At 40.9% G+C, this 22,034-nt stretch overlaps 1 long non-coding RNA gene across 2 annotated transcripts; it reads left to right on the forward strand.

Annotated features, from left to right (window-relative positions):
- Positions 1 to 257: 257 nt before the first annotated feature.
- LOC309479519 lies at positions 258 to 5,767 on the forward strand. 2 transcript variants are annotated; one of them, XR_014199258.1, is made up of 3 exons: positions 258 to 401; positions 4,281 to 4,336; positions 4,466 to 5,767. It is a non-coding gene; the product is annotated as an uncharacterized lncRNA (long non-coding RNA). The 2 variants fall into 2 exon arrangements; XR_014199259.1 differs by lacking the exon at positions 258 to 401 and adding an exon at positions 3,772 to 3,996.
- The last annotated feature ends 16,267 nt before the right edge of the window (positions 5,768 to 22,034 follow it).

Consider the following 22,034-nt stretch of genomic DNA (forward strand, 5'->3'; position numbering starts at 1 on the left):
CAAATAATGAGCTTGAAAGTGAGGTAAGATTTTTTTTAAAGTCTTTTAAAATGTTCTTTGATTGAAATTGTAGATATCAAATTTTAACTTCTACTGCTAATCCTTCATTGTTTTGCTTCCTTGTTTAAGGTTATTAATGCATACATGCGTCTTCTTGTAAGGCGTTTCAATGCCCAGTCAAAAGAGCAAGCATTCCAAATTGACTCATTCGAAATGACAAACATTTGCAATGGAAACAAATCAAAATTAAAGGTTGGTTTACTCAGGTTTATTTATGTACCAATTATGAAACATCAAATTCAGAACATATTTCAGTCCTCTGTTTTGAATTTCAGGTTGATCCAACAATGTACAAGTACCTCATTGGCATTGTGAATGACCACCACCACTGGACACTTGTGGTAAACAAATGAAAAAATTCACTTTGCACGTGTAGGGGAAATATTACAGGAATATTTATAATGAACTTGGAGCCGTTATAACAGTTAGGGTGTATTGTAATATTTGTGGAATTCTTGAAAGAATCTGTTTGCGATGTCTGGCCAACACTGTTAAAAATCTTTAAAGGTTATGCTGCCATCTCAAAGGAAAGCTTTGTTCCTTGATCCTCTGGGAGAAAGTTCTGCAAAACAGAAACGATGCCAGGATATAACAAGGTATTTGAAATTGTTCATCACAAAAATGTGCTTCTGATGTGCATAACTCATCTCTACAGTATTTCTACAGTAAAATTAGTAATTCCAGTATTACAATATTGAAGATTTTCATTTGTTAAGGGCTTTTATGCGACAAAAGGGATGCAATTTTTCAAGGTGGTCCTGCGATACGCTGCCTCACCCAAAACAACAAGATGGCACATCCTGCGGTGTCTTTGCTTTGAAAGTAAGTGATATTTAATATATCAATCAATTTCAATAAATTTTTATTTATAAAGCGCTTTACAACAACCAGAGTTGATCAAGGCGCTGGACAGAGACAAAAGGAGTGAAATACAAAACAGTACAATAAAATAAAATACAACACATCTATAAAATCATTATAGATGTATAATATAATTTAAAAAATATATAATTTACGGCATTGTCCCAAACTGTCAATGGCCTAAAGTATGATTTCGGGAAACACAGTTAAGTTGCTAATTATGGTGTACATGTCTGCTAATGTCAAATTCATGTTTTATTTTACTTTACAAAAAAAAAATTGTTGTTATTTTCCCTTTTTAGTTTGCTGAATTTGTACTTAGAGAGGAGCCAATTATTTTCCTTAACACACCAGAAGGAGTGGAAGAACTGAGGGAAGCAATAGCTGTGACTCTTCTCAAAAACAGCGGTACATGTAATGTGCAGTACTGGTCAAAGATTTGGAGACATTACTTTTTTAAATGTTTTTTTTAAAAGAAGTCTCCTATGCTCAACAAGCCTGCATTTATTGGATCAGAAAGACAAATAGAATAGAATAGAATAGAATAGAATAGAATAGAATAGAATAGAATAGAATAGAATAGAATAGAAAAGGCAAGTGCTACTATTTATTGGTCAGGTGCTGACGAAAAAGATGTGTCTTTAAACATTTTTTGAAAATGCCTTAAGACTCAGCTGCACGAATTGAGACAGGCAGGTCATTCCTCCAGCTGGGAACAGTCCAGGAAAACGGTTTTCTTAAAAATGTATATTAAAAATCATAAAAATCCCATAGACTTTCATTGACCAAAAGTCCATATCTGTTTGAACTATGTTTAATGTAAACTGCTAGAAGCCATTGATACTCAATTAAGCTTTAAGCTATTTGTGTTCTTTCTAACTAATAACTAATCTATCTATCTATCTATCTATCTATCTATCTATCTATCTATCTATCTATCTATCTATCTTCAAACCTTATCTATCTATCTATCTATCTATCTATCTATCTATCTATCTATCTATCTATCTATCTATCTTTCTAACTAATCTATCTTTCTTTCTTTTTAACTAATCCATCTTTCTTTCTTTCTAACTAACCAATCCATCTTTCTTTCTAACTAATCTATCTTTCTTTCTAACTAACTAATCCATCTTTCTTTCTTTCTAACTAATCCATCTTTCTTTCTTACTAACCAATCCCTCTTTCTTTCTTTTCTAACCAATCCATCTTTCTTTCTTTCTAACTAATCCATCTTTCTTTCTTTCTAACTAATCCATCTTTCTTTCTAACTAATCTATCTTTCTTTCTTTCATTCTAACTAATCTATCTTTCTTTCTTTCTAACTAATCTATCTTTCTTTCATTCTAACTAATCTATCTTTCTTTCTTTCATTCTAACTAATATATCTATCTATCTTTCTTTCTTTCTTTCTTTCTTTCTAACTAATCAATCTTTTTTCTTTCTCTCTTACTAAACTATCTTTCTTTCTAACTAATCAGTCTTTCTTTCTTTCTTTCTTTCATTCTAAATAATCAGTCTTTCTTTATTTTTAACTAATCCATCTATCTTTCTTTCTTTCTAACTAATCAGTCTTTCTTTCTTTCATTCTAACTAATCAGTCTTTCTTTCTTGTTTTTTAACTAATCCATCTATCTTTCTTTCTTTCTAACTAATCAGTCTTTCTTTCTTTCATTCTAACTAATCAGTCTTTCTTTCTTTTTAACTAATCCATCTATCTTTCTTGCTTTCTTTCTAACTAATCTATCTTTCTAACTAATCTATCTATTTATCCTTCTATCTAATCTATCTTTCTTTCTAACAAATCTATCTTTCTTTTTTAACTAACTAATCTATCTTTCTTTTTAACTAACTAATCCATCTTTCTTTCTTTTTAACTAACTAATCCATCTTTCTTTCTTTCTAACTAATATATCTTTCTTTCTTTCATTTTAACTAATCTATATATCTTTCTTTCTTTCTTTCTAACTAATCCATCTTTCTTTCTTTCTTTCTTTCTTTCTTTCTTAATAATCCATCTTTCTTTCTTTCTTTCTTTCTTTCTACTAACTAACTAATCCACCGTTCATTCTTTCTTACATTCTAGCTAATCTATCTTTCTTCCTAACTAATCCATCTTTCTTTCTTTCTTTCTTTCATTCTTTCTTTCTTTCTTTCTTTCTTTCTTTCTTTCTTTCTTTCTTTTTTCTAACTATTCTTTCTTTCTTTCTTTCTTTCTAACTAATCAATTTTTCTTTCTCTTACTAATCTATCTTTCTTTCTAACTAATCAGTCTTTCTTTCTTTCATTCTAACTAATCTATTTTTCTTTCTTTCTTTTTAACTAATCCATCTTTCTTTCTTTCTTTCTTTCTTTCTTTCTTTCTTTCTTTCTAACTAATCCATCTTTCTTTCTTTCTAACTAATCCATCTTTCTTTCTTTCTACCTAATCTTTTCTTTCTTTCTTTCTACCTAATCTTTCTTTCTTTTTTCTTTCATTCTTTCTTTCTATCTAATCTTTCTTTCTTTCTTTTTTTCTAACTTTTCTTTCGTTCTAACAAATCTTTCTTTCTTTGTAACTAATCTTTCTTTCTATCTTTCTTTCTTGCTTTCTTTCTAACTAATCTGTCTTTCATTCTCTTTCTAACTAAGTTTTCTTTCTAATCTATCTTTCTAACTAATCTTTCTTTTTAACTTATCTTTCTTTCTCTTTCTTTCTAACTAATCTTTCTTTTTTTTTCTTACTAATCTTTTTTCTTTCTTTCTAACTAACTAATCTTTCTTTTTTTCTTTCTTTCTTTCTTTCTTTCTTTCTTTCTTTCTTTCTTTCTTTCTTTCTTTCTTTCTTTCTTTCTAATATTTCTTTCCAACTAATCTTTCTTTCTTTTTCTTTCTAACTAATTTATCAATCAAAATTTAAACTACTTTAAACTTCAAACATACCTGTATTTACTTCCTGTTTTTGTTCGAAGTCCACAGTAGTCGATTGTCGAGTTCACGAGCGTGATCATAGGTAACTAAGCAACAGTGGAGACTCAGACTGAACTCGACAATCGACTACTGTGGACTGCAAACAAAAACAGGAAGTAAATACAGGTATGTGCGCTGGCTGAATTAACATCACTTTTTTTCCTATCTTTTACATCTAAAAGAGGCTAAAAGAGGCTAAAAGCAGGTTCAAAACTTTCCCCATTTAAATCAACAGGGTGCAAATTTTATAAAGAGGATAACACTGTGTAGGCAACACCGATCTTTGTCGTTGTTCTCTGTACTGACAGCACTCCAAATTTACAATAAAATGAGCTCAATGTTAAAATTGACCGGAGTTCTCTTTTAAGAAGTCTTCTCACTACATATTCTTATTGAATTGGTTATTTTAGATGACCTGAGCAATTTGTGCCATGTCTGTGGGGAGGAAAATGGTGATACTGACTGGGTAAGTAGGTGCTGTTTACTAGTTGCTGTATTTTAATATTATTAACTTACATTTATCACAATTACACCAGTTGTAACTGTGTCTGTATAGTGCCTTACAGAAAGTTATTGAGTTTTTTCTAAATTTCAGATTGCGTGTGACTGCTGCGGTCGATGGTACCACCAATCATGTGTTCGGGTGACATCAAAAGTTCACTTTCTGTGTTATGCCTGTAAAAGTTAAACAGACATGAAGGACAAACATGTTTGTATACCCTTGTTATTTCAGGTTTTTATTTTTATTTTATTTTTATGGATAGTACTGTACATAAACATTATTGTACTTGTGGATATTTATAATTTTTTCCTTTTCTGTGATTTGTGGAAAAAGTTTGTACTTTCATACGCTCAGGTATTAGCCTCCTGAATAGCAGAGCTGTTCAAACTAAATAAATAAAAAAATCAATCAAACTAAACTTTAATAGAATAAAATGTTGCATTGAACAGTATTGCTGGTGTAGGTGTGTCTAACCCATTTTTGGAACCATTTGAGTATTTAGAGAGAAGAAATAGGGGGGTATAATCCAGGCAGGTGGGTAAAAACGGGCCTGCCCAAATAATACCCCCCTGAATACTAAATCTGCCCATGTTAATAGAGTGAAATGTAGCATTTTACACACAGTATTACTGGTGTAGGTGTGTCTAACCCATTTTAGGAACCATTTGAGTATTTAGAGAGAAGAAATAAGGGGGTATAATCCGGGCAGGTGGGTAAAAACGGGCCTGCCCAAATAATACCCCCCTAAATACTAAATCTGCCCATGTTAATAGAGTGAAATGTAGCATTTTACACACAGTATTGCTGGTATAGGTGTATCAGACCCATTTTAGGAACCATTTGAGTATTTAGAGAGGAGTAATAGGGGGGTATAATCCAGGCAGGTGGGTAAAAACGGGCCTGCCCAAATAATACCCCCCTAAATACTAAATCTGCCCATGTTAATAGAGTGAAATGTAGCATTTTACACACAGTATTACTGGTGTAGGTGTATCTGACCCATTTTAGGAACCATTTGAGTATTTAGAGAGAAGTAATAGGGGGGTATAATCCAGGCAGGTGGGTAAAAACGGGCCTGCCCAAATAATACCCCCCTGAATACTAAATCTGCCCATGTTAATAGAGTGAAATGTAGCATTTTACACACAGTATTACTGGTGTAGGTGTGTCTAACCCATTTTAGGAACCATTTGAGTATTTAGAGAGAAGTAATAGGGGGGTATAATCCAGGCAGGTGGGTAAAAACGGGCCTGCCCAAATAATTCCCCCTAAATCTAACACTACATGATCATTTTCAGAACACATAGGCACAGGAACAGTGTTTTCCCACCGTCCATTTCCGTTTTGAACAGTTAAATGCCTCCCAAGGCATATGCCTGTAAGTGCAATACTCCCAGTCTCACAGTTTAGAGCAATATCTTTATAAACTCAGTTGACATTTATATTATTTATAATACTGTTATTATTCATAATACATATAATATAATATATAATATATATATATATGTATATAAATAACATAAATACATTATAATGTTCATTATGACTAAAACTGTGTCTTTATAATTTTATATTTTATTCTAATCATTGTAGGACTGTGTTTCTTGTTGTATTTGTATATGTGTACTGGAAGCTTCAGTACCAAGAAAAACGCCTTGTGTGTGCAAGCACACTTGGCAATAAAGCTAATTCTGATTCATGCAATATTTTTTTATTATTATTTTAGTTCATAAGTTTATTGGAATATTATACACATTTCGGTTTAAGTGGCATTACCCATTATTGGGTTCTACTTTGGAACATAAAGTTATATTACTGTGATATGTGCTAATATTAATTTCCACTAACATTGCAAGAAAGATAGTCTACTTCATGTACAGTTTTAACAGATGTGAGATCTAAGAAAATATATAAAAAAAAAAAAAATAAAAAAAAAAATATATATATATATATATATATATATATATATATATATATATATATATATATATATATATATATATAAAATAAAAATGTACAACATTTTAACATCATTACAAGAGTAGGCCTATGTGTACATGTTTTATTATAACAAAAGAAGGTTCGTATTGATAAACTGAATTTATTTTGTAAGGCATAACACATTATTGTCAAATTCAGCTAATACATAGGCCTACTGGGTTTGCATCTAAGCAGAAAAGAAAAAAGAAGAAGAAGAAAAAAAATGGAAAAAAGACGCCATCGACGCGTTATCAAAAGAGATTTGCAACGGACATGCCAGTCTCGTTTACGATTAAGGTTGTAAAGTAATTAATTACGTTTCTGAGTTTACACTGCCATCTACAGGAAAATGCATAGATTTACGTCAAATTGAACGTTTGGAGTTGGGATCAGTGAAGCATTTGACTGAACTTTTTGTGTTTCAACTGCCATCTACAGGAAACGCGACAGGGGGGTAGTCTCCAGCCGGGGGGTCGGAATTAGGCACAACACCGGCACCCAGTTCTTGCGTCTAAATTAGTTGCTTAACGTACATTAACAAAATGAGCCTACAATAGCAGACATACACCCTTTAAATAAAAATAAATGGCCATGTTTTATAAAAAGGTTCACAAAACTAAATACAAATGTTTAGAAATGATGTAAGATAACGTTAATTTAGTTGTAGGTTACGTTCTCATATCCATTTTTTTTTTCTAGAGTCACAAGGAATAATCTGGTTTCCTTACTCGATTCTTTTGTAGTGTGGTTTTGGTGTACTAAACTGTTGTTGTAGGCTAAAATAAACATTCACGAGTGTACCTTACTTCTCACCGCTGATTCCTGATGGACAGTTATACCGAGTCGCACCCTGTCGTTTCAAAGAATAGTACACCGGCGAACGCGAAGTATAAATACCTCGTCCATTTGGGAAGGCGCGCGCGCGGCCTGTGGAGGCTTGCGCTGCGGAGGCAGGCGAAAGTATAAACAAACCTAGCTTAAGGCGGAGCTACAGATTATGTGTCCCTAAAGAACCCGCGTATCTAACAGTAGTTCCGCATTACATTAATTAATTTGCATGCAAGTTTTTTTTTTATATATATACCGTGTATTCTCCGTGTAAATTCATGCACCGAACCGTGACGCCCGTACCGATTCGGTTCAATACGAATACATGTACCGTTCCACCCCTAATATATATATATCTCCTCCTAAGACCCGAGCTTTGGTTTGAAGTGCATTTTAGATTTCTTCTAGCTTTTTGGGGTTAGGAGGGACCAATACATATAATAACCAGATATTATCTTTGAACATGAAGCACTTTTTGAAAAAAAACGGGTCTGAAAAAATCAATACACCATTGTGTAACAAAGTGCAAATCTCTTTTATTTACAGCCAGTGCCTGAACATTTTTCGTTGTTACTCTTGTATAACTTCTAAACATACATATATACATCTTCCGCTTATCCGGGGCCGGGTCGCGGGGGCAGCAGTCTAAGCAGAGATGCCCAGACTTCCCTCTCTCTGGACACTTCCTCCAGCTCTTCCGGGGGGACACCGAGGCGTTCCCAGGCCAGCCGGGAGACATAGTCCCTCCAGCGTGTCCTAGGTCTTCCCTGGGGTCTCCTCCCAGTGGGACGTGCCCGGAACACCTTCCCGGAAAGGTGTCCAGGAGGCATCCGGAACCTCAGCTGACCCCTCATGATGTGGAGGAGCAGCGGCTCTACTCTGAGCTCCTCCCGAGTGACCGAGCTTCTCACCCTATCTCTAAGGGATCGCCTAGCCACCCTGTGGAGAAAGCTCATTTTGGCTGCCTGTATCCGGGATCTTATCCTTTCAGTCATGACCCACAGCTCATGACCCACAACTCAGCCCAGGTGAGTTGGATCCGAAAATTTAGCTGGGGCCCCACCCTGGAGCCAGGCCTGGGGTTGGGGCTCGTATGAGAGCTCCTGGTGGCCGGGCCTCCCCCCATGGGGTCCAACCGGGCTCAGCCTGAAGAAGCGATGTGGGGCCGCCCTCCCGTGGGCTCACCACCGTAGGAGGGACCGTAAGGGGCCGGTGCTTAGAGGATCGGGCAGCAGTCGAAGACGGGGGCCTCGACGACCCGATCCCTCGACCCTGGAGGGGTGCTGGAAAGTGCTCCGACTGGGGACTCCGTCGTTCTACTTGGGGACTTCAACGCCCTTGTGGGCAGCGACAGTGACACCTGGAGGGGCGTGATTCGGAGGAACGGCCCCCCTGATCTGAACCCGAGCTGTGTTCTTTCATTGGACTTCTGTGCTAGTTACAGCTTGTCCATAACGAACACCATGTTCAAGCATAAGGGTGTCCATCAGTGCACGTCCCAGACAGAAACATAGTGTCGGCCCAGATCCGGCCCACATCTGGACCGTGTGGAATCCACATGAACCAGATTTGGGCCAGATCTGGGCTGATACTATGTTGCTGTCTGGGGTGGCACCAGACACCCTAGGCCAGAGGCCGATGATCGACTTTGTGGTCGTTTCATCTGACCTGCGGTCGTATGTCTTGGACACTCTGGTAAAGAGAGGGGCGGAGCTGTAAACTGATCACCACTTCTGAACATTGATATGGAAAAACAAAATTTATATCCAAATAAAAAACATATACAAAAAAAACCTTGAAAATGTACTTCAACTTCTCCAAACTAGGAATGCTATTTTTATTTGTGCGTGTGCGATCGCGAGTGAGTGAGCTTGTGTGTGTGTGTGCGCGCGATCGCGAGTGAGCAAGAGAGAGAGTGTGTGTGTGTGTGTGTCTGTACGCGAGTGTGTGAGCAAGTGTGTGTATGTGTGTGTTAGCGCGCGATCGCGAGTGAGCAAGAGTGTGTGTGTGTGTGTGTGTGTGTGTGTGTGTGTGTGTGTTCGAGTGTGAGCCAATGTGCGTCACAAAGTTCAGTGCAACTACAAATTTTCATTTTTTTGCTACAGTTTCATCGAAGTTAAGTCCCATTGTCCACATATGTGGACATCAAATTTAGCAGCCTAGTAAATCTTTCCTGTTACAAAAGTTTGTCAAATGTGCATGCCATTTTAATCATACAACACTATTATGCATAACTTAACAAGAATCAACAATGAAATGTTATTACATTTTTTTACCTTGTGGACGTTTTGGTCTGATGTGCCTGCGTGACATTTCGCCTGTGTTCTCCGCCATCTTGACATTATTTATGTTAATTTTTTTTTTCTTCTGACACCACCAGATGGCAGTATAGGTGTCCGCGTTTGTGAAAAACATGTTCCAGTTACACAGAATTAAAGTCCGCGTGAACCGGAAGTTGCAAACGACTTTTCTCCAGTGCTGTGACGTATTTCCCAGTGAAAAGGAATATTGAACAGAGGGCAGGGTTTTACTCTAGCGCTCCTCCTCTCCATCTCTCGCTCATTACAGACTAACGATTTGAGGGGAGTGGTTAAGCGTTTCCCAACCTAAGTCCTCAAACCTACGTCATCAGGGAAGGTCCTCCAATGCAGAGGGGAGGGGCATTTTCATATTTTGATTAAAGATTACGAAGCCCAAAACATTTTTTTTGTGTTTTAACTTGCACGGATTAATTGTTCACCACAAGACTAGTAATATGCGCTAACAAAGTAAATACGGTCCATTTTGATTTCAGTTGGACTTTAAGTATTATGCTGCACACAGCCAAAAATGTGATGTCCACGTATGTGGACACGGGGTCGTAGGAGGATATATATATATATATATATATATATATAAAAATGAACTAAAATAATAACTTTTTTACAACTAAAATTAAACATTCTGGAAACATTCTTCTGGAAACAAACTTTGTTGCATTATTTTCCTGTTATCTCTGTAAAGCTGCTTTGAAACAATCTATATTGTAAAAAGCGCCATATAAATAAATGTGACTTGACTTGACTTCATAGACATCCTTCTTTGATATATCCATTCTACTGTCTGTTTGCTATGTTATCTGTGTTTCTTTGTCACAAGCACTGACTGTACATGCTGCGTGGTATCGGAGCATTTAATGAGTACGATTACATGACTTCAGGATCGGGCCTGATGCCGAAACTGGTATCAGTGCATAATATAATGAGAATATGGAGCTCATTCTCAAAGAGGAAAAAACACCTCAGTTTTATTCAGAGGCCCAAACTGAGCAAAAACTATATAAAAATAATACTTTTCATGCAGATGCTGATTTTTCAAAAAAATGATGTAATCAAGTAAACCTTAGTTCCCTTTCGTGGTCACTACGAGTTACGTTGTGACGACGAATGGGGTTTTGCTTAGAAAGCTCTCATCTTCGAGAAATAAAACGAGCCAATGGCAAAGAAATGCCATGGGTCTGCGGAATCTGCATTGCGTAACTTCGCCTTACCTCGTGGGTATATAAGGATGTACACTGGCAACATGCAGATATGTTTTCGCTTCGGAGCCAAGAGTTCTCTTCACTCCCACAAGCCATTCTGAATCATCTTCACTCTACAAGACGAGCGGCTCTTCAGTGTGTTGGTGCGACGGCGCGTTCCAGCGAGATCGCATTGCCTGCTGCTGATCTGGGCAGTGATCTGCCGACAGTGTGTGTGTTTCTCCCTGGGCGCTACAGCACTCTGCTGAGCTTTTTCCAGAGCCGCACATGGCACGTCTTTTTCAAGGCGGTTCACCCGTGCATTTTCTGGATGTGGGCGCGTGATTCATCTGCCTAACGGTCACATCTGGGCTTAATCACGCTCGGCAGCGCTCGTGGATGAGTCATGTTTTCATTGCGGGAACATGACCATCGCGATGTTTATAGATCGAGACTCAATGATCTCCGTGTGGGCAGTGGCGGACTGGGACAAAAATTCAGGCCGGGAATTTGACTCCACTGCCAGGCCACCTCTGCTGCTGCAGTCACCACCACCCTATTCATGTAATCTACTGGACTGATAAACTTGTAGGCTAACCCTATTAATGTAACAGGTAGACTACCAGATGCAATATAAATGAATAAAAAAATAACCCTTAAAAACTCACTAGGAATACACCATTTATACTACCAAACCAATGACAAATAGAAAATTGGCTTTTTAAAAGAGATAATAAGAGACATATTCACATGTTGAAATATTTACATTTTATGTATTTTCAGTGCTCAACTCTAGTATATCAAATGTATCAGAAACACAAACACAAATAAACTTAACAAAACCTATGACAGCGTAAGTAACAGATAACAATGTTTACTCAATTATGGCATTATGTGGAACTGACCAGTAAGAGTAAACAGTAAGTAATTAGCACTACTAGTACACCAGTAGGCGACGCAGTAGCTCACTGCTCTCTGCCATCTTGTCAATTATGTCATCTTTATCAAGTTCCATAAGAATCTCCTTCTCAGTTGCCATCAAAAGGAATGCTTCAAGGTTATCCTGACTCAGGGAGGTTCTCAGACGGCTCTTCACTAACTTCAGGGTGGAGAAGGTCCTCTCACAGGCAACTTGAGTAATAGATAGTGTGAGGAGGAACTTGTAGCCCAAACCTATGATGTGATAAGCATCAGTAAGCAGATTGTACTGAGACAGGTGGAGATAGCAGCATATTGGACAGTTTTTGCATGTGGAACAACTTCTGCTTACAAACTCTACACTTTCATCAGGAACCTCAGAGCCTTCCCCTGCTTCATCATTAGAGGCAGCACCCCTAATGTTGTAGTTCTCCATTAGTGATTGTTTCAATCTTTCCCAGTGCTGTGCAAGGCTGATCAGTTCAGCCTGCAATGTCTCAAGACTGGCACGTTCATCAAATTGCAGTAGGCATTTGCTGAGCTCCTTCATGGCTGTCCCTGGAAGGCCTTTTTCTCTGATTTCAGGGAAGTTCCTAGGATCCATGCAGGAGACATCTGAACACAGCACTGCATTTTCTGCATAACGGCTATGAAAGCTTTCAATAACAGTGTCCAAGATCACATTGTGGATGTTGATTTTGTAGTCAGTGTCTGCATTAGCAATAGGCTCATCTTGTGCCAGCTCACCTGGTTGCCTCTTGTGTTTTCTAATTCTCTTCTCTGGGAGAGAAGTCTGAACTTCAGCCTCACTGTCCTCAAGCTTCTCCAGAATGCTATTGGCCCATTCAACAAAGTCATCTGCTGCCCTCATTACACCCTGAAAGTCCCGGGCACACTTTCTCAAGCTCTCCTCTGTTCCTGTCACCAAGTGCTGTGCTGAAGCAATATCCATGCCACTTGTTTGTAAATATTTAGAGAGAGGGGTTGTCTGCTCAAAAATCCTGAGGAAAATCTCAACTGTCAGTATGGTTTCATACTTTAGGAGAGCAGCCTTGTACCCTTGGGCCTTGTTTCGGATGACAGGTTTCATGGTCACATCCTTTTCAATTTTTTCCATAGTGATGACCAGATCTGTGTAAAGTGCATTGTCAGGCTTTGCAAACCTTCCAAATACTTTCCTCAAGGCCTCATCTTTGGCCCACCAGCGTGTTTCACCAATTACACCAAGCCGTCTGTGTCTCTTGTCCTCACTGTTTTCCTCCCATAGCTTCATGCGCTTGTAGGAATCACGAATGAACACTGCAATGTCATTCAGTAGTGAGAAAAGGGACTCACTTGCCACAACAACCCCTGTAGTGTCAGCTAGAACAAGGTTGAGGACATGTGAGTAACACCATATGTGTACTTGGTTAGGTGATGCTCCTGTGAGCAATGCAGAGAAACCTTTGTATTGTCCCTGCATGTTTGCAGCTCCGTCTGTTGCATTACCAATGCACTTTTTGATGTCTATGTCCATCTTCTCTAGGGTCCGTTTCACAAGCTCCACAAAGTACTGTCCAGTTGATGACTCACAGTTAATGACTGCAATGAGTTTCTCGTGGACAACATCAGTAACATATCGCAGAACTACTGCACACTGGTCTTTGGATGTTAAATCCTGTGTTGTGTCAATTTGTATTGAGAACATCCCTGCCTTTCTCACTTCAACAGCAATTGTCTGTTGAATCATATTTCTTATTAATTCAACTACTTTATTTACTGTTGTTTTGGACATCAAAGTTACCATGGACCCCTCTTCCTTTAGTTCTCACCTGCTTCTTTTTCTTCTCAATACAATCACTAACATGTTCCTGTAGGCAGACATCATACTTGCTCAGCAAAAGTATGAGCTCAAGAAAGTTACCATGATTGATAGCCGTGTTTTCAAGGTCATTTGTAGCTTCATGACTGTGCCCTCTGTAGCTTAGCCCACATTTACCAATAACTTTCACTACATCAATCACACGTTCCAAGACCTGCCTCCTCTTTCTAACCTGGTCTCGATGGACGGTCATTTGCTTATCAGTCAGAAGGGTATGGATATCTGCTTTGTTGACTCTAAGAAAAAAGGCTTCAGCACTTTCTCTATGGATACTGCTTCTCTCATGTTCCTGTACTCTCTGATGGGCATGTTTCCAGGCCTGCATACCTCCTTTGACAAATGCACTGTCACTGCCTAAAGGTTTTGCAAATGCAAGACATACTGAGCAGAATAGGGAGGGATTACTTTCATTGTATGTCAGCCATTTTCTGTTTGTGCCATCTTTTGAATGGAATACATCAGGAATGGCTCTTTCAGATGTTTGGATTGGGTGATACTTAAAAAAAAAATCTAAATCCTTAGACTGTGGACGGGCAAAATAATCAAAAAGCATATCAAGGCTTTCACTGTCTCCTTCATCTTTCCCTGAATCCTTCTCTCTCTCACTCTGCACATCTAGTTGCTCTGCAATATGAAATAAGCGTGTTCAATAATCTGTATTTATAATTGTGCAGCCATCAGTTGTATGTCCCCAAAATCACAGTCCTACTACTGATCTTATAAATCATAAAAAGCACATGTTGTTTAAAAAGTATAGCCTGCTGCCTGCATGTTTAGTTTTGCTTATCTTAAACTTTACCTGAAGGTTCCTGCTCTGACTCAAACGCTGAACTGTCCACCACCTCTAGCTCAACAGCAGGAGCATTTGCAGCACTAGTGCTACTGCTGCTTCCTTCGTCACCTTTTCAAAATAAATAAATAAACAAACAAACATTGTAGGCTACATATTGTAGACTAGAAATGAAAAATCAAAATAACTAACACTGTATTCTTTTCCATCTACTTGATTTATTTATTATTTAAACAATTTGACCCACTAACACTATTCTGTCTACTTTTTATTCATTTTTATTTATTATATAAAAAATATGCTACATGTAGACGAAACGAGACTTGACACAGCACAGCAGCACTTACATATTGTTGCTCGTTTGTTGGTTTAATTTTATCTATTGTGATTATCTAAGTGATTTGGATGAAAGCGTTCGTCTGCCAAATTATTATAAATATAATGTAAATGTAATCTTGACCGACCTGTTCCCTTACTGGCGAACATGGCTGGGATTTTGCAGCAGCTTGCTGCGTCTGTGGCCAGGGCTTTTTTCCTTTTTATACGCTCCCTCTCTGCTCCTCCTTTGCGTTTACGCTCCATTTTTTTAACGATTTAGTCAGATATACCCTGTCTCTGGATATAGCAGCCAGATATTAGGCATGCGTCGCTGACGTTGGGTGGGAGTGTCATTTTCACTCCGCCATTGCCTGATTCGTCGATTGGCTGCAACACAGTCTCACCCCAAAACGTCATATACTGACGCGTCTTGACCATGCGTCAACATACGACGAAAAGGGTACCCCCATAACGTCCATGTGTGACGATTCGGGTTATGGGTAGGTTTAGGTATGCGTTAGGGTACCGCTAGGAGGCGCTGCTGGTGCGCTTCTGTCTGCGTCTCATATTGACGTTAAAGGGGTACCCTTTTCGTCGTATGTTGACGCATGGTCAAGACGCGTCAGTATATGACGTTTTGGGGTGAGAGATCCGTCAATTAATTCGTAGTTGCACACCAGCCTATCTCATGCCAGGCTGATCGTCTGCACAGCGGCAGCCGGCAGACCAGAACGACCGTCAGGCCTCCGGGAAATGTCCCGGTGCTCCCGATGGCCAGTCCGCCCCTGCGTGTGGGTAGAGTGGGTAAATGGAGCTGTGGTTCGCCTGCGCCTCCGAGGCAGTGCTGACCCGGGACTTCTGTCAGACCAGGCCCCCGCGGAACGCTCGTCCATCCCTGGCCTACACTGTCAGAACGCGGAATCTGACCACACCCCGACGCCAGGACGCTATGCCTCCCATGTCCGGGCTGGTCGATCCGCCGTGCACTGTACCGACCTCGCTCTACGGGCGACGTTGGTCACTGCGTGATCCTTGGATCAAGGTGATGCCCACATGTGTGGTCCAGGAACACCATTAGGGCTCAACCAGGTTGATGTGCGGGAGTCTGAGAACTCGTTTCCCAGCTCCCCCATATCCCAGGCTGGGCTCTTCGGCCGTGTGGTTGAGGACTGCGCCCAACAGTTTTCAACCGCCCAGAAGCAGACCGAGGCCCTTCTGCACCGACGGCCACTTTCCTTTTTAGCCACTTCTGTGAGGGAAAGTATCTTTGACACTACGAACTGGTTTAAGCAAGACTTGAACTTTATTGTAACAAAAAGGTGAAAACTTAAAGACAAAACTCTCCTTCCAAAACAAGCAGTGTGATGTAAAGTAGGTCAAAAAACTGTCTCCCTTCCCGTGCCACATAACTTCTTGTTTAAGATGGCTACCTTCAGGAAATCCCCAAAAGGGGTACAATTCTTTCCCTTTACCACAGGGGGGAGTACAGAAAATAGTTACATACAGCGATGATATTGAGTAACATAATTAATAGCCTTATGGCTCCTACATCCCGGCCCCTTAATTGACAATGTTAAGGCAATTTAATATAAAATATACATATATTGAGGAGCCATAAAAATACATATTACAATGTACCTCAAGATTTTTAAATCGGATAGATTATAAAGTTTTTACTGTAAAATACTGCCACATCAAATAAGCTTATAATGTTGCCAATTTCTGCTCATATGTTATATATATATTATGTTTTGTCAAAAATAAAGTCATCAACTAAGATGTTATTATAGTGTTTGTTCCAAATGTTGGCTATATTCAAACTAATAAATCCTTAACTTTGAAATAAATATGCTAAAATGTATATTTTAGTTTTTACAAAGAAAGATTACGCTGGAAATATTGTAAAAATTTTAATTATGACCGCCGCTAGCGTAGCTAGCGAAAGCGGTCATATAGGGATTGTCAAAGTTTTTTTTTTTTTTTTTTTTTGTCACCTTACTGAATTTTTCGTCAACGATACCAGGGACACCGAAGCACCGGGGAACATGAAATTTGGTGGGCATGTAGCCCCACTAGACTTCTAAGGAAAAATTTCGTTTGGTCCCCGGGGGCCACTTCCCCCCCCCGCGCTGGGGCCCCCGTAAATTTTTCGTCAACGATACCAGGGACACCGAAACACCGGGGAACATGAAATTTGGTGGGCATGTAGCCCCACTAGACTTCTAAGGAAAAATTTCGTTTGGTCCCCGGGGGCCACTCCCCCCCCGCGCTGGGCCCCCCTTAACCCCAAAAAATGCAGTTTTTCCTAAATAACTACCTGAACCGTGGCACCGAGGATGAAGACATTTTTATGGTATGTTGGTCTACTAGACTTTTACGGAAAAATTTCGTTTGGTCCCCGGGGGGCACTTCCCCCCCCGCGCTGGGGCCCCCTTAAATTTTTCGTCAACGATACCAGGGACACCGAAACACCGGGGAACATGAAATTTGGTGGGCATGTAGCCCCACTAGACTTCTAAGGAAAAATTTCGTTTGGTCCCCGGGGGCCACTCCCCCCCCGCGCTGGGCCCCCCAAACCCAAAAAAATACAGTTTTTCCTAAATAACTACCTGAACCGTGGCACCGAGGATGAAGAAATTTTTATGGTATGTTGGTCTACTAGACTTTTACAGAAAAATTTCGTTTGGTCCCCGGGGGCCACTTCCCCCCCCCGCGCTGGGGCCCCCTTAAATTTTTCGTCAACGATACCAGGGACACCGAAACACCGGGGAACATGAAATTTGGTGGGCATGTAGCCCCACTAGACTTCTAAGGAAAAATTTCGTTTGGTCCCCGGGGGCCACTCCCCCCCCGCGCTGGGCCCCCCCAAACCCAAAAAAATGCAGTTTTTCCTAAATAACTACCTGAACCGTGGCACCGAGGATGAAGACATTTTTATGGTATGTTGGTCTACTAGACTTTTACGGAAAAATTTCGTTTGGTCCGCGGGGGCCACTTCCCCCCCCGCGCTGGGGCCCCCGTAAATTTTTCGTCAACGATACCAGGGACACCGAAACACCGGGGAACATGAAATTTGGTGGGCATGTAGCCCCACTAGACTTCTAAGGAAAAATTTCGTTTGGTCCCCGGGGGCCACTCCCCCCCCGCGCTGGGCCCCCCTTAACCCAAAAAAATGCAGTTTTTCCTAAATAACTACCTGAACCGTGGCACCGAGGATGAAGACATTTTTATGGTATGTTGGTCTACTAGACTTTTACGGAAAAATTTCGTTTGGTCCCCGGGGGCCACTTCCCCCCCCGCGCTGGGGCCCCCTTAAATTTTTCGTCAACGATACCAGGGACACCGAAACACCGGGGAACATGAAATTTGGTGGGCATGTAGCCCCACTAGACTTCTAAGGAAAAATTTCGTTTGGTCCCCGGGGGCCACTCCCCCCCCGCGCTGGGCCGCCCAAACCCAAAAAAATGCAGTTTTTCCTAAATAACTACCTGAACCGTGGCACCGAGGATGAAGAAATTTTTATGGTATGTTGGTCTACTAGACTTTTACAGAAAAATTTCGTTTGGTCCCCGGGGGCCACTTCCCCCCCCCCCGCGCTGGGGCCCCCTTAAATTTTTCGTCAACGATACCAGGGACACCGAAACACCGGGGAACATGAAATTTGGTGGGCATGTAGCCCCACTAGACTTCTAAGGAAAAATTTCGTTTGGTCCCCGGGGGCCACTCCCCCCCCGCGCTGGGCCCCCCCAAACCCAAAAAAATTCAGTTTTTCCTAAATAACTACCTGAACCGTGGCACCGAGGATGAAGACATTTTTATGGTATGTTGGTCTACTAGACTTTTACGGAAAAGTTTCGTTTGGTCCGCGGGGGCCACTTCCCCCCCCGCGCTGGGGCCCCCGTAAATTTTTCGTCAACCATACCAGGGACACCGAAACACCGGGGAACATGAAATTTGGTGGGCATGTAGCCCCACTAGACTTCTAAGGAAAAATTTCGTTTGGTCCCCGGGGGCCACTCCCCCCCCGCGCTGGGCCCCCCCCAAACCCAAAAAAATGCCGTTTTTCCTAAATAACTACCTGAACCGTGGCACCGAGGATGAAGAAATTTTTATGGTATGTTGGTCTACTAGACTTTTACGGAAAAATTTCGTTTGGTCCCCGGAGGCCACTTCCCCCCCCGCGCTGGGGCCCCCGTAAATTTTTCGTCAATGATACCAGGGACACCGAAACACCGGGGAACATGAAATTTGGTGGGCATGTAGCCCCACTAGACTTCTACGGAAAAATTTCGTTTGGTCCCCGGGGGCCACTCCCCCCCCCCGCGCTGGGCCCCCCTTAACCCAAAAAAATGCAGTTTTTCCTAAATAACTACCTGAACCGTGGCACCGAGGATGAAGACATTTTTATGGTATGTTCGTCTACTAGACTTTTACGGAAAAATTTCGTTTGGTCCCCGGGGGCCACTCCCCCCCCCCCGCGCTGGGGCCCCCGTAAATTTTTCGTCAACGATACCAGGGACACCGAAGCACCGGGGAACATGAAATTTGGTGGGCATGTAGCCCCACTAGACTTCTACGGAAAAATTTCGTTTGGTCCCCGGGGGCCACTCCTCCCCCCGCGCTGGGCCCCCCCAAAACCAAAAAAATGCAGTTTTTCCTAAATAACTACCTGAACCGTGGCACCGAGGATGAAGAAATTTTTATGGTATGTTGGTCTACTAGACTTTTACGGAAAAATTTCGTTTGGTCCCCGGGGGCCACTCCCCCCCCCCGCGCTGGGGCCCCCGTAAATTTTTCGTCAACGATACCAGGGACACCGAAGCACCGGGGAACATGAAATTTGGTGGGCATGTAGCCCCACTACACTTCTACGGAAAAATTTCGTTTGGTCCCCGGGGGCCACTCCCCCCCCGCGCTGGGCCCCCCCGCGCTGGGCCCCCCCAAACCCAAAAAAATGCAGTTTTTCCTAAATAACTACCTGAACCGTGGCACCGAGGATGAAGAAATTTTTATGGTATGTTGGTCTACTAGACTTTTACGGAAAAATTTCGTTTGGTCCCCGGGGGCCACTTCCCCCCCCTGCGCTGGGGCCCCCGTAAATTTTTCGTCAACGATACCAGGGACACCGAAACACCGGGGAACATGAAATTTGGTGGGCATGTAGCCCCACTAGACTTCTACGGAAAAATTTCGTTTGGTCCCCGGGGGCCACCCCCCCCCCCCCCCCGCGCTGGGCCCCCCCAAACCCCAAAAAATGCAGTTTTTCCTAAATAACTACCTGAACCGTGGCACCGAGGATGAAGAAATGTTTATGGTATGTTGCTCTTAAGGGCCCACATCAACCTAGCCCATAATCACTCATTTGTGATTTGCGCCCCTCCCATAAAAAATGAAAATGCAATATTATTCTGCTTTAATCGCCCCTATCTTCAGTGGAGATGTTCAGAACTGCACCATATTTCATGTGTATGATTAACTTGACAACCTCTGGGGGTATCCTCTGCTAAGTTTTGTAGAATTTCATCCATGGGGGGGTATAAAATAAATTCATTTATGTGCACATTTAGTGACTGTACACTCATCTGCCTGTAGATGGTGCTGTTGAGCGAAGGGTTGCTGGTTTAGGATGATACTGTCACACACACACATGCAGGAATACAAACAAACGCAAGCATGCACACACACTGACATCCACACGCACAGACACACACCCATACACACACATACAAATCCACATGCACAGACACACACACAAACACACACGCGCACACATGTACGCACACATACATACACGCACAGACACACACACACACACACAGACACACACATACACAAACACACACACATACACACACACACACACACACACACACACACACACACACACACACACACACACACACACACACACACACACAGACAGACAGACAGACATGCACATACTATTACTTTTTTTAGGTATATACATAAACACGCAATACAGCCAAATTACTCCACGTCATTTATTTTTGTGGAAAGCCAGTGCAGGCCTGAGCGGCGGTCATATTTTGTACCGCGATGCGGTACATCTAGTTGTTGTTGTAATTGTATAACCTTTTTAATAAAATAGAAAAAAAATATATATATACAAGGATAGATGTAAACAAAATCTTAAAAGGTCAATATAATCCTTCTCTTTAAATTATTTTTATTGTGTTTTATTAGTGACACATTTGGGTAGAGAATATATTCCAAAACTTTCTGAAAATACAGTATGAGAACAATTAACTGCACAATTACTAGAAATGTTTACCTTGGATATTATACAATTTGCCTGCACAATTTGTGGGAAAAAAAACAACAACTGTGTTTCCAATTGTGTACCAATTATATATATTTATATATATGTAATAAATTATATATAAACATTTTTGTCCTTGCATTCTTTCTTGTGGCTCAGCCACACACCTGAATGAAAGGCTCATTATGTATGCAGCCCCATTATGCGGGGGCATTGTCTCCTCAGGTGTGAACCACTCAATATTCATGATGGTGTTGGACGTTGACGCCCCTGCGCATATTGCCTTTCCAAACAAAAAGTGTCTTACAAAATTTAAATCAATGTATTGTTTTATGTGAATGAGCTCTAAGCGACAAAATGCATTATTCAGAAGTCTTATGGACACATATTTAGTATGTGTTTTGCGGCCTTATTTCAGAAACTTTCATTTTTAGTTTTTTTCAATAACCATGCATAAACATTATTCTCTCAAAAATACAAACATGTACATACATGTTGCTCACATATTATGGTAGCCCTGTTTGTGCTAAATAGAGTGTAATTACACCTTTGCCATTAATATGTTTATAAGCAACTGAAAAAAGCACAAATGTCAGGGCATGTCAAAACATCTCAAGGACCCCCAAAACACCTCAGACCCCAGAGGGTTAAGTTTGTCCAAACCCTCAAGCCATTCCTCACAGTATTTTGTTAACTTAACTGGAATCTTATCATCCCAACGACAGCTGAATCTGCAAAGTTCCCATTGGATTCTTTTTGCAGGAAGAATCAATGGGGCAAGAAACCCAATCGGATCGTAAATGGAATTCATAGTGGAAAGAATAGTCCTCTTGGTGGACTGTTGCTCCTTTAAGTTAACCTTAAAGAAAAAGGAGTCTGTTTCAGTGCTCCACTGAATTCAGAGAGCTCTTTCCATAGGGAGTTTATCTATATCAAGATCTAACTCCTTCACATATTTGGCCTTCTCCTCTACTGGAATTGAAGCTAGGACATTGAAGCTATTACTTGTCCACTTCATCAGTGTAAATCCGCCGGTGACACAGACCGCTCTTAAGTCTTGAATGAGGGCAAAGGCTGCATCCTCATTGGGTAGGGAAGTTAGGCAGTTGTCAACATAGAAGTTCCTTCAAAATGGTACTAAGAAGCTCTTTACCAACGCTGCCCTCGTTGTCCTCTGCCATTTTCTTG

Source organism: Leuciscus leuciscus (assembly GCF_965113295.1).
Source record: "Leuciscus leuciscus genome assembly, chromosome: 17".
Taxonomy (NCBI): domain Eukaryota; kingdom Metazoa; phylum Chordata; class Actinopteri; order Cypriniformes; family Leuciscidae; genus Leuciscus; species Leuciscus leuciscus.